Source organism: Bos indicus x Bos taurus, chromosome 13 (assembly GCF_003369695.1).
Source record: "Bos indicus x Bos taurus breed Angus x Brahman F1 hybrid chromosome 13, Bos_hybrid_MaternalHap_v2.0, whole genome shotgun sequence".
NCBI classification, from domain to species: Eukaryota; Metazoa; Chordata; class Mammalia; order Artiodactyla; family Bovidae; genus Bos; species Bos indicus x Bos taurus.
Window position 1 is genome coordinate 25,984,374 of NC_040088.1, and position 6,175 is coordinate 25,990,548.

Below are 6,175 nucleotides of genomic sequence, written 5' to 3' on the forward strand. Positions count from 1 at the left end.
CTCAATTCATCCCACCCTCTCCTTCCCAATGAGTTTGTAACTTTGGATTTGACAAATGTGATCGTTCTAAGAATAAGTGGAAAACATGTAGGCCAACATCAAACAAGTTGATGTCTTTAGGATTAAATATGTTAGTTACTATGCTAGTTATCTTATGGTATCTCATTAGTCACCCCAAATTAGATGGTGTATGGCAACATGTACTCTGATCAACCAGCAACAACAAATCTGGATTCAGATTAACCACCAAACTAACCACAAACATAACAGACTTCACCCACCACTCATTATTCCTTCAGATTTCACTTTTAATCTTCTATTCTGGTTTTTTTATTCTCCTTCAGGGATCACAGTTCACTGTGCATCAGTTTCCAATAATCCCAATAGGCTCTGTTTGCCTATCTTCATTCATTAAAAAAAAAAAAAAAAAAGATTTGGATAGATTGGGTGCTTCCCAGGTGGCACTCGTGGTAAAAAAACCCTCCTGCTAATGCGGGAGACAGAAGACAGAACTTCCCGATCCCTGGGTCGGGAAGAATCCCTGAAGGAGGGCATGGCAATCCATTCCAGTATTCTTGCCTGGACAATTCCAGGGATAGAGCCGCCTGGCAGGTTATGGTCCATAGAGTCCCAAAAAGTCGGATATGACTGAAGCAACTTAGCATGCATGCATGTTGGATAGGTCAAATGTTTTTAAGATTTTTCTTGAGGTATAGTTGATTTACAATATTGTGTTAGTTTCGTGTGTGCAGAACAGTGATTCAGTTATATACATCCGAATCTAAAGAGTAATATACATTTATATTTATATAGTTAGATTTTTTTCCCTTACAGGTTATTACAAAATATTGAGTATTGCTCCCTTCAGTCATTCAATTTTACTCATTGTAGAAATAGGATGGTTGCTCTGCTGAGAAGCAGCAGCTTCGTTCTGTTCAGTTCAGTCGCTCAGTCGTGTCCGACTCTTTGCAACCCCATGGACTGCAGCACGCCAGGCCTCCCTGTCCATCACCAACTCGCAGAGTTTACCCAAACTCATGTCCATTGAGTCGGTGATGTATCCAACCATCTCATCCTCTGTCATCCCCTTCTCTTCCTGCCTTCAATCTTTCCCAGCATCATGGTCTTTTCAAATGAGTCAGCTCTTCGCATCAGATGGTCAAAATATTGGAGTTTCAGCTTCAGCATCAGCCCTTCAATGAATATTCAGGACTGATTTCCTTTAGGATGGACTGGTTGGATTTCCTTGCAGTCCAAAAGACTCTCAAGAGCCTTCTCCAACATCACAGTTCAAAAGCATCAATTCTTCAGCGCTCAGCTTTCTTTATAGTCCAACTCTCCTATTTATACATGACTACTAGAAAAACCACAGACCTTTGTAGGCAAAGTAATGTGTCTGCTTTTTTAATATGCTGTCTAGGTTGGTCATAACTTTTCTTTCAAGGAGTAATCATCTTTTAATTTCATGGCTACAATCACCATCTGTAGTGATTTTGGAGCCCCCCAAAATAAAGTCTGTCACTGTTTCCATTGTTTCCCCATCTATTTGCCACGAAGTGATGGGACCAGATGCCATGATCCCACTTTTCTGAATATTGAGCTTTAGGCCAACTTTTTCACTCTGCTCTTTCACTTTCATCAAAAAGTTCTTTAGTTATTCTTTGCTTTCTGCCATAAGGGTGGTATCAGCTGCATATTTGAGGTTATTGATATTTCTCCCACCAACCTTGATTCCAGCCTGTGCTTCATCCAGCCCAGCATTTCTCATGATGTACTATGCATATAAATTAAATAAGCAGGGTGACATTATACAGCCTTGGCATACTCCTTTCCCAATTTGGAACCAGTCTGTTGCTACATGTCTAGTTTTAACTGTTGCCTCCTGACCTGCATACAGATTTCTCAAGAGGCAGGTCAGGTGGTCTGGCATTCCCATCTCTTGAAGAATTTTGCACAGTTTGTTGTGATCCACAACAGTCAAAGGCTTTGTCATAGTCAATAAAGCAGAAATAGATGTTTTAATGGAACTTTCTTGCTTTTTCGATGATCCAACGGATGTTGGCAATTTGATCTCTGGTTCCTCTGCCTTTTCTAAATCCAACTTGAACATCTGGAAGTTCACGGTTCATGTACTGTTGAAGCCTGGCTTGGAGAATTTTGAGCATTGCTTTACTAGCGTGTGAGATGAGTGCAATTGTGTGGTAGTTTGAGCATTCTTTGGCATCGCCTTTCTCTGGTATTGGAATGAAAACTGACCTTTTCCAGTCCTGTGGCCACTGCTGAGTTTTCCAAATTTGCTGACATATTGAGTGCATATGTGCTGGTATATTGCTCCCTTCAGTCATTCAATTTTACTCATTGTAGAAACAGGATGGTTGCTCTGCTGAGAAGCAGCATAGTATCCAAATTCCATTTTTCATATTTCCAGGAACCTTCAACAGAACTTTCACATCAGACCAAGAATAGTTGATCAAATATCTTTCCATCAGGAGCTTGTCAGAACTGCCCTCTCTGAACTTCCCTTTATCCTGAGCTGCCCTTGACATATTGACATGAGGATGTGATGCTGATTCTTGCTTCTGACCCCACTAAGCAACATGGGGTATGTTATGTTTAATTTATATAAATGGTGTTATGGTACAGATCTCCTTCAGTTTTTTATCTCATCCAACACTTTTAAAAAAGTATTTTACTGAAGTAATAGTTGATTTACAATGTTGTTGATTTCTGCTCTATAGGAGTGATTTAGTCATACCTATATATGCATTCTCTGTCATGTTCTTTCCCACTGTGGCTTATCACAGAATATTGAGCGTAGTTCCTTGTGCTATATAGAACCTCGTTGTTTGTCCACTCTGTGCATACTAGTTTGCATCTGCTAATCCCAAACTCCCAACCCATTCCTCCCCCCCAACCACTTCCCCCTTGGCAAGCACAAGTCTGTTCTCTCTGTGCATAAGTCTGTTTCTGCTTCATAGGTAGGTTCATTTATGTCCGATTTTAAGATTCCACATATAAGTGACATCATATGGTATTTGTCTCTTTCTGACTTCATTCAGTATGATCTCTAGTCCATCCATGTTTCAGCAGATGGTATTTCATTCTTTTGAATATGTGCGGAACACTCTTGTGTGCTTTATCCATTCGTCTTATCAAAGGACATGCAAGCTGTTTCCATGTCTTGACTGTATAGTGAAGGACAGGGAAGCCTGGCATGCTGCAGTTCATGGGCATGCAAAGAGCTGGACATGACTTAGTGACTGAACAATGACTGAACAGCTGTTTTTAAGATCTATCCCCAATGCTGTGTATGTGCCTGGTCCACAGCTTCCACTGTGTACATGTATCAGTGAGTTAGAGTAGGTTACACTGTATCAGTCAGTCAGAGTAGATTACACTGCAGTAACAAATACTCCCCAGATTACAGGCATATCTTGTTTAATTGCACTTTGCTTAATTGTGTTTTGCAGATACTGCATTTTTTAAATAAACAAATTGAAAGTTTGTAGCAACCCTGTCTTGTCAGATGGCGTTAATGCTTTTTAGCAATAAAGTATTTTAAAATTAAGGTATGTACATTGCTTTTTTAAAACACAATGATACACATTTAATAGACTACAGTATAAACATATTTGTATATGCGCCCTGAAACCAAAAAAATTCATGTGATTTGCCTTATTGCTGTGGCTTAGAACTGAAAGTGCAGCATCTGAGGTATATCTGTGTAATAGTTTAAAACCACAAAGGCTTATTTCTCATAGATGTTGCACGTCCACTGCAGATAAAAACACCGACCCTTGACTTCCATTTGCAGCTGACATCCACTCTGCCCACATTCTCAGGACCTTTCACTTTTATTTCACATGGTCCCACCTACCTTACATGGCAGGGAAGTTCAGTCCCATCACGTGGTCATGGAAAGAGAAAGCTGGAGTATTTGTGGACAGTCCTAATGACCACCAGGGACACTCAGGCTGCCTTCAGCTCCCTGTTCCCCCAAACAATGGCATGATAAACATGTGAAACAAACCTGTACTTGTTCCATACAGGCCCATGGCCACTGTTTTAGGCATACGCCCAGGCATGGGATTGCTGGGCAGCACAGCACACATTTCATTTCCCTCAGGAGTACCAGGCGATTCTCCAGACGGCTGTTGCAGTCCGAACTACAAGCAGGCACAAAAGTGTGTCTATCCCCACATCCCTCTGATGTGGAGGAAATAACCACCTTTCAAAATTTTGCCAGTCAAATAGGGATAAAGGGATAGCTACTATTGTTCTTAATGTGGTCTCTTGTTTCTAATGAGTTAAAGCATCTTTTCATATACTTTTCAGCCTTTTAGATGCCTTCTTCTATAAAGTGCTTGTTCATAACTTTTTCTTATTTTTTTTTCCTATTAGGGTTACTATAGTTCTATTGTTGATTTTCAAGAGTTCCTGGTAGAAATTTTTTACTGTATGGCCTTCAATATCTTTTGGATTTAAACAACGTGAATATACTTCTGTCCCCCCAGAAAGTTACATATTATTTTAATGGCTCACCTATCATCTCCCAACACTTTGCGGGGAAAAAAAATTAAAGAAAGGAAGATAGAACAGGCTTGAATCAGAAGCCATACCTGAGCCAATTGAAGTGGGCTGAGAAGGTGAGACTTATACAGTGACAACTTCTATTTAAACCACAAAGTTGAACAGAAGAAAAAAAATTTCCCAGAATAAAGGGGAGGGTTGAGGGGGAGAGGAAGGGAAGGATGATCTTCTTTTGGGCAGACAAAACAACAGATGATCCCTGGATCGGCATTTGATATAAAAAATAAGGCCATACATCCATCAAGATCCTTTTGATTGCAAATGACAGAAACAACTGAAACTAAGCTTTAAAAAAAGGATGTGCTGGTTCAAGTAACTCGAAAGTCCAGTGGATGGGACAGCTAGATCCACGTGTTCCCATAATGTCTTCAGTCCCCGTCTTTGATTCCATCTCTCTGATAAGCTCTCTCCAAGGTAGGCTGTCTCCAACAGCCAGACACACATAGAACCTTAACAACAGCAGCATAAAGTGGTTTTTTCTTGATCTCTGTGGTAAAAACACATCATAGGGAGGAATTCTCATTGGTCCAACCTACAAGACACACCCTTTTCTAAACCAATCACTGTGGCCAGTGGGATGGCGTTGCCTGATTGGTCAGATATGGGGTCAGGGTAGATGATGGATAAGCCACTTCAGACACAATGAGAGGGTGCCCCATAGAAAAGAAGGAGAGAATTCGTGCCAGAAGGAGAGAGATGACATGTTGCACAAGCAGAACCCAGAAGTACCAGATCCAGGCCAGATTTCTACCTCATTCCTTACATCAATATGCATTCCATATGGACAAGGACTGGGGCGAATGGGAAGAAACCACAGGAGAGTGAGAATATAATACTGGTGACTGAAAGAATTAGGGGCTCAGCAAATGCCCTTCCAACCAAGACACTAAAATCAGACACTATGATGACAAAGACTGATGCCTTCTAAACTTCCATAGTACAAACACAAAACAATCAGACTCTCCATAGGCAAGATCAAGAGACTATTGACAAACTGAGAGGAAAACATTTGTAACCCACACGTCAAAGTATTGGGATCCCATATGTGCCAAAGAGTGCTTAAGAGATTCAGACAAGGTGGACAGCCGCATGGAAAGCTGAGAAAATGACATGAATTAATTCAGAAAGTGATGGTGCAAGTGCAAAAGCTGTCTGAAAGATAGGAAAAAAGATAAAAGTTTAAAAAAATTGCCAACTCTGGGTAGAAATACGAATGTGCTCAGACCTCCTTCAGGCCCACCCTCCAAAAGCAGATGGAGTCCTGGTGTGCACACTCTGAGCCCGAGGAGTGGCCAAGGGGGTGGACAGAGCTTGGAGATGTGGGCTGGGGTGTTGACACATGCGTGTCCAGTCCCTTCAGGGTGGGACCTAGACAAGGACGGAAGAAGGTGCAGACCCAGGTACCTCTGTTTATACTCTTGCTTCGGGTCCCTTGGATGCTCAAGGGGTGGATCATTCAGAGCTTTTGAGAGCCAGGTTAGAATTAGGGACATTATCCTAAGAGCAACAGGAGGCCCTCCTAAAGGATTCTTGGTAAAGAGAAGGACAGGAATAAATTCGGGTTTTTAGAAGATCCTTCTGGCTT